This window comes from Ctenopharyngodon idella, chromosome 12 (assembly GCF_019924925.1).
Source record: "Ctenopharyngodon idella isolate HZGC_01 chromosome 12, HZGC01, whole genome shotgun sequence".
Lineage (NCBI taxonomy): Eukaryota > Metazoa > Chordata > Actinopteri > Cypriniformes > Xenocyprididae > Ctenopharyngodon > Ctenopharyngodon idella.
This window is the reverse complement of record NC_067231.1, coordinates 12,359,088-12,370,946: the sequence shown is the minus strand read 5'-3', so window position 1 is coordinate 12,370,946 and position 11,859 is coordinate 12,359,088.

Below are 11,859 nucleotides of genomic sequence, written 5' to 3'. Positions count from 1 at the left end.
AAAATCTTCATCATATAGCTGACTCTTGTCTGAGTTTATGTCAGTGTAGGATTTTAGGGTGAACCAGACACAAATTAATCTTGCAGATGATTCATTCAAACAGAATATTCCATAGAATTCTGAATCAACACTCAGGACCCTAATTCAGAGGATCTTCCATTCAGTCTGGGAACCTCCCAGCTAAGTACTTTGTGGCAATGCATGCTTCCTATAGGAAGAACATTGTCAAACCCAATGATCGAAAAGACAACACATTGTGACTCACAGCTTGAGCCAGATAATACCAGACATTGTTTGATCCCTGAAACATAGATACAAAACAGACCTTCTTCTTCTGAGTGACCTCTGAGTGACACAGAGTTGAAATCCAGAGTTTTGACGAATAAACTGCATCAAATTGTTCCAAAAACAATTCTAAATGGACTCGTAATCAAACATCGTTCAACTGCATAATTCTATATTATGTCTACACACTATATACATGACATTATGCTCAGAACACTCACAATTCATGTAACTGTTATAACTTTTGAATGGTTGATTGGAAGAGTGTGTTGTTTACTATGTGCTTGATGGATTTCCAATAACTCAAAGGATGGCATGAATGAAATCTGTGTAAAATGTATCGTATTATTTTTAGAGAAATCATGTCTAAAATGTACTCTCTGAAAGTTAAGAGACCAAAGATAACATGTAATTATATTATGAGGGGAGGAGAAAAGCCACCTCTGAAACAAAGATGATAATTGGTCAGAACTCCTCAAAGAGATTGGACAAACACCTCATTTTTAAAATTCAGGACAAAGACTCAGACAATTTAGACGAGACAATGACAGAGCAGACGATGAAGAAGACAAGACAAAGGCAGATCAAGATCAGATGAAAATAAGAACAAACAGCTTCATTCAAGCCATCTAACTACTCTCGTCTCACTTACTTCTCTTCTCACTTACTTTCTTTTCCGTTGAGAGTCTCGTGTTAAGTTTTCAGCCATGAAGACTCCATTCATCCAGCACACCAGAACGTGATTGGCTTCCCACGACATCAATCCAATGAACCTGCGAAAACACCCTTATCCAATTCAAAGACACAGACAAGGAAATCCCCATTTAAAGACACAAAAAATATTTAAGAGTATTTTGAACTAGACAAGTTGACAAATATACAAAACTGCTACAGAAATAACACATTTGTGTATTTGGACTTTTGACTATAACCTTACTGATATACAGTATAGCCCATGTGACAAAGTTCTCCTATTTTATTTAAAGACTGAGCCAGTCTCAAAAGTCTGATTCCTTGCTATAATGAAGCAGGAACTAAGAATTCTGGGTGTGGGCTGAGTTTGTGTGCATTGGTTTGGTGAATGATCCCCATAATGATGCGCTACAGTGAAGAGTTTCTGTGCCAAAGTCATTAAAACCCACTTTATCAGCCCTGTTATTATTCTTCTCTGCTGTAGCAGCATAATTATCTTCCCTTACCTAACACTTTCCTAAAACACAACCAGCTATTTTCCACATACTCAATCAGGAACTGATGTATTAATGACACTTCAATCTAGTATTCACCTCCAAAAGAGAAAATGTGTGTAAAAAAAATGAGACAATCAGTAATTATTATTATGTTTAATCTGTCACATAATATCAAAATTAATTTAATCTCTTGTACATTATATTAAGAGCCTCTCCCCTGAATATCAATACAGTTGGCAGCTCTTTACAGTTCTCATTGCACATTTGCTGGCATCTAATAATATGTTGATATATAATTAAAATGTAATGTATTGTTCATCGGCAAAGCCCAGGCTGAACTGCTTGTGCTGCATGGCTTGTTTAATTTTAATTACTTATGGTCTGATTTATTATGTTTCTATCTATTAATATTCTTGAAAACTGTCTATAGAATATAGTGCACACTAAATATAGGTATTAAACATGCTTTTGAAATGTAAAACATGGTGTGCCAGATCCTTAACCTGCTAATGTGGAGAGCACACACACAAAGCTTTAATCTTCAGCATTTAAGTGCAGTACCCTCTCCAGAGCGTTTCTGAATGGAAGTGCATGAATGCAGCCCTTTCTACAGAAGAGTCCATTTTAAATCTTCAGCATTAGTGCAGTTCATAAAAATCTCCATCTTCTATGCATCTTAATGAAATTTTCTCAAAAGTCAAACCAACAAGAAAAGAAATTCGAATAATTAATTTTTGAGTTCAAACAGGCATGTCACAGAAAGAAAAGTCCTTGCTGTCTTAAACAGTTGTTGGCATCACATGAAAGCTCATCAGATAAACACTGAGACAAAAAACACCATAATCCACTGCACACCGGTCTCAATAATGTATGAAGCATGGTAACAAAACATGGATAACAAGCAAGAGATTATCTGATTGTTCTTCAATACCATGTTATTTGTTTATAGTTACAAAGAATAATATTTTAAGGTATGCACATATTATCAGACATGGATCAAATATTTTATCAAAACTCAAAAGCATCTGTTTATTTTTGTCTTCTCAAGCTCTGTCCATCACTTTACTTTGTAAAGTGACTTCTCTATTGTGAGAGAATCACTTTGAAATTGACAAAGACAAAACTCACAAGTAAGCATGTTGTCACGGTTATGTTCTGTTTTGACTTAGTTTTGTGCTCCCAGTTCTTGTGTTCATTTCCTGTCTTTCTTAGTTGACCTAGTGTGTGCCTATCTGTTACCACAGTAAACAATTGTGTCCACCTGCCCATTGTTAACATTTTAGTCCTGTGTATAGCCTATATACCCCCCGTTTAGTTCAGTCTCTTATTGGTTCTTGATGACACTACATGTTGTTTTCTGTTCTTCTGAATATTAGTATGAATATTCAGAAGAACAGAATCTCCTGAATATTTGGTTTATTATTAAAAGACTAATTCTTGGAATTTGATATTCTGCTTCATTTGATTGAACCACGCTGTTACACATGTATATATAGTTTCCTTAGGGATAACCCCAAAACCTTGAAACCTTGTGGAACAGGCCACTAGAGCCTGCAAATCTAGTAGGAAACTACAACATCGGGAACAGAGAACTGCTAGCCATCAAGTTGGCCCTGGTGGAATGGTGGCATTGGCTTGAGGTTTCCCATCCTTTCACCGTGATCACTGACCATAAAATTCTGGAGTACCTGAGAACAGAATCCTTGCCAGACAGGCCCTCTTTTTTACTCACTTTAATTTCTTATTGTCCAGGGCATACTATCTATATTTAAAAATGTATTTAGATACCACTTATAGTACATTTGAACCCATAGTGTATATTAACCCGTAGTATATTAAAAGCACATTTTAGTTCATATTTCATGGTGTCTCAAAATAACACAGTTGAATACACTTAGATGTTCTTAAGATTATCTTAAGAAGTAAAGAAGAATTTTTAGTATATTAAGTACAAAATTAGTGCATGAAAATAGAGCACTTTAAATACATTATAGGAGTGTACTTTTTTTTCTCCTAGGTTTTCACATTTGGCTCCTAAACTCTGGAACAGCATTCCTGATAATGTTCTGGGATCAGACACACTCCCAGTTTAAATATAGATTAATGACACATTTCTTTAGCCAAGCATTTACATAATGCATCTCATAACCTTGCACTCAGTTATATCAGACCAAAAGCATGTGACTATGTATTACTTGAAAAGTTATGAACAGCAGCTACACTAATTATTTTCCATTTGCTTTTCTATTTCTACCTCGGGATGCCTTGAGACATAAAACAAATTTCACAAACATTTAATGAACAGAAATGGAATAATAAAGGAGGGTATCAGGTACAGGATCTCCATATCAGCTGACAATTAAGCATTTACAGCAATCTTTGGAATGGTGGAATAAAGACAGGACAAAATGTTGCGTGTGATCAGCTCCAGTCTTGCTGGGTTATCAATTTTTCCAAGACGTTCACATTAGAACAAACACAAATGTTAAAAAAAATACACAGTGTCACAATAAATCTTCACTGTTTCTGTCTCTTTCTTGCAATTACACAGCGTTTTCATGAAGATCTGTCCATCAGCCAATCACTGTGTTACTCGTGTGCATATTCAAAATGCTGTTCAGTGTTACATGACTTACTGTGCTTTCTCTCAATTTAAATCATAGACTGTAAAAAAGATGGACAACAGTCTCTTCCATTGTAGAAAGTGAAGCCGCCGGTGTGCCAATATGGTGCTGACATCTTGAGTCTCGAGTCTGCGCATAGTGAACTTGGAGCCCAATTCTGCGCAGTAGAATTCCACACTCTCCACACCGGTCTTGCTGGGTTATGATGGGCAACGCAGCAGGCCCATCGCAACACACTGCACTCACATAGTGCCCTATACAGAACCACCATTCCTTCAATGTATTTTCACATACAGAGACAATATTAAATTCATCAGTTGTGACGAACCAACAATTGGGGCATCACACATCTCATCCTCATAGACTGCAACAGATTTGCCAGTTTTTGCTGTGAGATGTTACCTCACTCTTCCATTAAGGCACTTGCAATTTCTCTAACACATGGGGGAACAGATGGTTACACTGCAAAGATGATCAGCTGTCCTTCCTGCCTGCCTGTAGCACTGTTTAAGGCAGCTTACATTATGGACATTGCAGTTGATTGCTCTGGCCACATCTGCAGTCCTCATGCCTTCATGCAGCTATGACATGTTAATGCAGGTGAGCAGGGACCCTGGGCATCTTTCTTCTGGTGTTTTTCAGTCAGTAGAAAAGTCTCTTTGGTGTGCTAAGTTAATGTAACTGTGACCTTAAATGTCTGCTGCCTGTAACTGTTAGTGTCTTAAGAACTGTTCCACAGGTGAATGTGCAATATTTTTATGATTCATTCAACAAGCATAAAAAACATTGTTTAAAACCTTGCCAATAAAGATCTTTAAAGCTTATTTGGATTTTACAAAATTATCTTTAAAATACATTTGATTTGTAATGTAATTATGATGTCTGAATTAAAATAAAAGAAAAGAATATATAAGTAAAAACTTGAGATAACTCAAGATGCCAGGACAAAACCACTGAAAGAGGATGCCCACTTCATAACCCCAAAGACATGTCCATGCTCACTCAGCTCACAACTAGTCTCGGTAAGGGATGAATGAGGAAACTCATCTTATGATCCTGTAGATGAATGAAGGCCATATTAATGTTTGTCTGTACCAGTTATACTAAAGTACATATGAATAAATTGTGCTTAAGTATACTATTTTTTTTCACTAGGGTAGTAATTATTGTCAGTGTGTGCGTAGACGATTGATATTAATTATTCATGCCCCAGTGCATGCTGGGAAGAGGGTGAACTATAAAACATATTTTCTGACATTTCTCATAGGAAACATTAATTATATTAAACCATTTAAAACCATATAAATGAGGTAAACATTTTGTTGGCACATCTTTTATTATGTAAATGAAAAAAGCCTGTTCCTTCCCATTTTCACAAAAAAAAAAAAAAAAAAAAATACATTGATGATGGTGAATAAAACCTAGACCAAGAACGAGTGTTCTGTTATGTTTTAGAAAGACAGCACTGTTCAAAAAATCTGCTGAAAGGCAAATTGACCTTATAATGTCCTTTTTCCTCGTCCTTTTTCCATTACGACAGGGGAAAGGATATAAATAGCCATTAGGGTTTTGACCAAGCACTTGCCTGTGCCAACACTCGCCCAGTAAAACAGCTTGGCCCAGGGCATCCCGCCTGCCTGAGGAATGGCAGGACAGCAGGCTGGACCTCTGGAAAGGTTTCAGCCATCTTACTGTCCCTCTAATGTCCTGCCAGCCAACCAACACACTGGATATGACAGTCTGGCCACAGACAACAACAACAGTCATGTCACAAAGACGTCTGGGCCCACCAAATCACAATGCAAAACTTGAATAAAATATGAAACAAAAAACTTGTCTACACCCTTCTTCTTTGCCTAGTTCTCTAATAATAGGTATAAATTACACTAGAAGTGATATAGATAAAAGCTGATATCTGAACAGCCTTTTAATTTCCAACCTAAACCAGCTCTTTGCATAATCACAGACTATTAGCTGCCATGTTGCCAGCGTGCAAATTATACAATGACTTTCCAGGAGGTCTAATGTTTTACAGTTTTTTTTTTATTCGCTTTGGTACTATTTTCACAAGTAAGGTGTATATTTTCAAAACTCTTAGTACAAAACTCCAAACTGCACACTTGTAACACAGTCATTCTTTCAAAACATGATCTCATGCTTTCATTCTAGTTGAACAAATTTTCATTCTACATAATCACGGTTTTAAAACATAAGATCATTGTGATATGTAATGAGAACCTTTGGTTTAATCTCCGAAACACAATAGTATGTTCCTCTTACAGTTTAGTACTTTTAACAATCAGTTAATTCAATAACAAAAAATGCAAGATACACGTTTCAAATCACTCTTGTTGCTGGAATAATTACTGTAACACAGGCCACAGATGCCACATTAGAAAATAAACTTACATTACCTAAATTACATAACTGACATAAAATCCATAATGTTTGTAATATATTATAGAAAAGAGATGCAAATCAAAAGTTTGAGAGTATATGCTTTATGAAAGGCAGTTACAGTGAATGATACATTTATATGGATGAAACATTTATTTTGTGTTGTGAAAATATACTTTGTGATTTTGTGTATTGTACTAACACAATTAAAAAATATGCTGAAATGTTTGAAAAAAGTGCATATTTGGTGATCTGTTGTGATATTAGTACTAAGAGTTTTAAAAATTGACCAATTGCTTGTGAAAATTGCATCAAAGTAATTAAAAAAACTGTAAAGGAATTTCTGTCTGCTAGGGTTTATTTTGATCAACCCAAATTGTCTTTTGCACAGTGCAGTTAGCCGAATGTTAACTATATATTAATAAAATGTGAGGTCTTTTTTTTTCTTTCCCTGTATTAAAAAACCTTTTGTGACATATTTGTGATAATAAATTAATAAATGATGATGTGTTTATGTTTTTCAGTTCTCAGTCCATTGATAAGTCAAGTACAATGACAAGTAGCCTATTTGAGAAGCCTACTGTTGCTATCGTGACCTCAGTGCGGTCTCCAAGCCTAAACCTAACCATAAAGCCCAACTCCTAAACCCAATGATTGCAATAGCAAAAATCCTTATAAAAGTCATATGTTTTTGTATGACCATACAATTCGAACTTCTTGTACAAATGATTACAAGCTATCGCAAGAGTGCATTAGTTACCTCCTCAGGTGAATGCGAGTGTCTATATACTGCCCTGACTAACCTGCAGGGGCGCAGGAGACATTTTCAAAGTGGGGGGGACCAAATTGTAAGCAAAAGCCCAGATAGTAAGATCAGATTTCCAGACATTGGACCACCACTTCAGGCTCACCATCGGACCACCATCATATATTAAACTTGCCTGATCATTAACCTCCTAAGCACTGGGACCATTTTGGGGATTTCTGCCTGGATTTGGCGTACCCAAATTGAAAAGCTTCCCATACCCACATACAGTGCTCTAAATACAAAATCTTGGTGTCAATTTACAGAAAGCCCTTTGAAGTTACATAAAACACTCCTAAAAGTGATAAAAAAAATTATAGTATATATTGTATATATACCTAAATAAAAAGTCTCCCCATACCATTTACAGTGGTATAAATCCAATATCGCAGTGTTATTTTACAGAAAACCCTTTGAAAATACATAAAACACTGCTGAAAGTGATATACTATAGTTTATTTTGTCTGTGCTATAATAACAAACAAACAAAAAAAGAGGCGTTTTATGATTTTGATCAGTTTTATTCTTTCAGAAAACACAAGACTCTATTACAATCTAGAACATCCTCCAGATTTGTATAATTCCTTATATGTGCATCATTTTTTGTCACCTGTGTTGAGCATCAACCCGTCTGCCTCCTGGAGATGTGATGCCAGCTGTGCCAGCTGCTGCTCACTAATCTTCAACAGAAACTGAAACAAAGAAATTAGTGTTTATACACACAGTTTTTGCACTGTAATAATACCCATTTCACAATATCAAAATGTAGATTTACTGAAATAGCAATTCTATTCAAGTTTGCATAGTTGTAGACAGCTGTGCAGTGTGCAAGTAGCCTTGCCATATCCCAAACGTATAATTTTGACATTTTTTTGGTCAAATAATAGTTTATCATATTGGTTGCTGTTCTTTCACATTTTAAAATAATAATAATACAATCAAAAATGAGTATAAGCATTGTAAATGCAGTAATACAGTTTATACATACCAAACGCAGAGTCCTCTCCTCTCGTGCGTCCTCCCCATTGCGTCGCTGGCCTGTTCTTTTCCTGAAAAACGATTAGCTTGCAAAAGTAGTTTTTTTTTACATAATTGTAAATATTTAAAGAATGATTTAATTGACAGCAGTGGTTCTTGAGGCAAAGTTGTTCAGCATGAGGAGATCTATCAAATGATATGAATATTGTGTGTATGTGTGAAATACCATGTGATTACAGTGGCATAAAACCTATTAGCTCCACATAGTGGCTGATTTCTTTCCATTTTTACAGACCTCGAGTCGAACATGCCCACCGAGTTTTGTTCCGATTGGCCTCCGTTAACCTTGTCTAATAGGTGCTCAAATTTCATTGGCCGTTAGAGGCCATGTTCTTCGAGATATGTCTATGTCCTCATAGACAATCATGGCACCTTGGACCAAGACACTGCATGCCAATTTTCAAGTCAATTGGTCTAACAGTTTCACAGTTATAGCTGTTTTCATGTTTTTTTTCATGTTATAGTGCCACCAAGTGGCCAGTTGCGGAGTCCTTTTTCACACGACCACAGAATGAGCTCTTACATAGGTGTGCTGAGTTTGGAGAAAATATCTCATTCTGTTCACAAGTTATAGCCATTTTAGTAAAAGTCGCTCCACCCACTTCAAACGTTTTGGCGGCCCTTAGGGACCGTGAATCGAAATTTTAACTTGTTTTAGATAATTATTGACAATCAGACTCCGGAGAATCTTGCTGCACTGGTTTGGTTCCGATCGGGCCAAAAAACTAGGACTAGTTTGCAAAAGTAGGTTTTTCAAAAAATCCAAAATACCTGTAAATTTCATTAAGCCTCCCAGCCTGACCCCTGTATGAATTGATCAATCAAAAAACAGTGACTGCAGAAATTGCAGGAATGTAAGACGTTACAAGTGCCAGACTGGGGGCAGTGACAGCAGTCTGTTCTGACTCAGAATCCATGCAGAGAAAGGAAAGCTGAGGCATGTTCTGAGCTATGCCTTTGTCACAGCAGAAAAAGAGAGCGAGAGAGAGAGAGAGAGGAATGAGGACAGACGCCAGCTCCTCCTTCACTCATCTGTATTCATGAAGGACAGCAGAAAGCTTTGTGTTGCTTATGGATAGAAAGAGCACAGCGAACTTTCCCATCAGGCTGCAGCTGGGATTTTTGGGTAATGTTGTATTATTATAAATGTGCGTATTTAAACAGAACACAATGCTTTAATCAACAAGCAGATAACATTTCATTGAATCTTTAAGGATTTTGAATCCTAAACGTCTAAATCTTAATCTAATGTTACTAACAATAAAATAGCGAGACAAAAGTAGCACAGATTAGAAAAAAGCTTTGTGTGCAATAAAAGACTAATAGAAAATGCCAAAAGACCTCATTTTACAGAAGTCCCAACTATAAAATCTCTACCCCACTTTATCTAAAATCCTAATTAGGTTTTGCATTATCATTTAACTATTGCTCCGAGTCCTGTCCCTTAACCTCATTTAAATAACATTAAAAGTTTCTTTCAAGGACATGTCTGTAATGACCCGAAGTACTTTAATGAAAGTTCTGACAGCTGATTAGGCACCCTCATTACAGACAGAGAGAATTATGTCAATAATTCATACAACTATTAGTAAAAAATATTTCATACATCCATTACCACATCCATATCTTTGCAGAATCTGAATTCATGCACTTTAGCATGCATTTTATTGTCCATCAATTGGCATCAAAACTGTTTGGTTACCAACATTCTGCAAAATATTCTTTTGTGCTCCAAACATTACATGAGGGTGAGTAAATGATGACAGAATTTTCAGTTTGGGGTGAATTGTCCCTTTAAACCATGTTGAGGAACTGAAATTGTATTTTGCCCACTCACAATAATCAACACAACAGCAATGAATATTTCTAAACTCTTACAAATATTATAAAAAAATAAAGCTGCAAGCAGCAATTATCGGGGTTCAAGCGCTTTAAGGCCTTTAATATATTCTATAAAAGATAGAATACAGAAAAGGCCTGTATTCTATATATATATATATAAAGTTATTATGTTTTCTTTAGGAAGCCTGTAGTGTATAGATGGAAAACAACATTTACAGTCAATGCAGGCAATTTACTAAGGAAATATATGTTTTAAAGCTTTTTAACATTTATTGGGGTTAAACCAAAAACCTAGGACTAGTTCGTGAAAGTAGGTTTTTGAAATAATCGCCAATATTTAACGAACAATTTGATTGACAGCAGTGGTCATAGAGGCAAAGTTGCTCAGAATGATGAGTTCTACCATAATGGTATAAATGTTGTGGGCCTATGTGAAAAATCGATTGATAAACACTCCTTTACTCACGTGAAAAATGCCTCTAGGGCCGTGAGTCAAGCAGGCCCAGCGAGTTTCATTCCTCCGTTAACCTTGTCTGATAGCCGTTAGAACTACATTGGCTGACGGTGGCCATGTTTTTCGAGATACGCAAATGTCCTTGGACAAAGACACCACATGTCAGTTTTCAAGTCAATCACACTGACTGTTGCATAGCTATAGCCATTTTTTTAATGGTTTTTTTTATAGCGCCACCAAGTGGCCAGTTGCGTCCTTTTTTTTTTACCACAGACCGAGCCCATACATAGTTATACCGAGTATGGTGAAATTATCTCATTCAGTTCAAGAGAGATAGACGTTTTAGTAAAAGTGCCCATGCCCACTTCGAACGTAAATTGAAATTTCTGCTTTTTTTGATAATTATTGACAATCAGGCTACAGAGAATCTTTCTGCAATGGTTTGGTTCCGATCGACCGAAAAACCTAGGACTAGTTCGCAAAAAGTAAGTTTTTCGCAAAAAGTAAGTTTTATGAAAAAATCCGAAAATTTTGACAGGGTGACAATCATATCTGAGATGTGAAGAGGTGAAAAACTTAGGACTAGTTCGCAAAAAGTAAGTTTTTCGAAAAAATATGCCAATTTTGCCAGGGTGACGATCAAATCTGAGACGTTGTTCATCTTGAGCCAAGGGTTTCAGCACTACCCACTTGAACCCCTAAATATTTAACCCCCAGTAAAAATCATGTCGTTTGAAACCAATTTTGAAAAGTATGGCAATTTTCTTTTCTTTTTTTAAGGTGAACTATTGCTTTAAGAATTGACATCCAAGGAGTCATTTAGACTTAAAACAGACATGTTCTATCATGAATCTGTAAACATAAATCTATGAATTTTACATGCATTCAGTCTCACTCTCTGTTCCTGTATGTGCGTGTTGGATGATTTAAAGCACTGTCATGGGTGGAATCACAGGAGAAGATGGCGCAGATGGATAAGGCTGTGCACTATTTTATCCTGACTGACCCAACAGTATGCCACTTTTCTGCTCTTGCAGACAAAGCAAGATATCACAGCTGAGACAGCTGATGTCCTGCCTGTGGCAAATGTTGCGTGAAATAACACACAAGATCACACTCACTCAGGTCACCCTATGCTCTTGTGAATGGTCTGAGGGTGGGTGCAATTTTTCAAATGGTTGTGTTGATTTTTTTTTTAAAAAGACCACACTACCTAGGTCACAA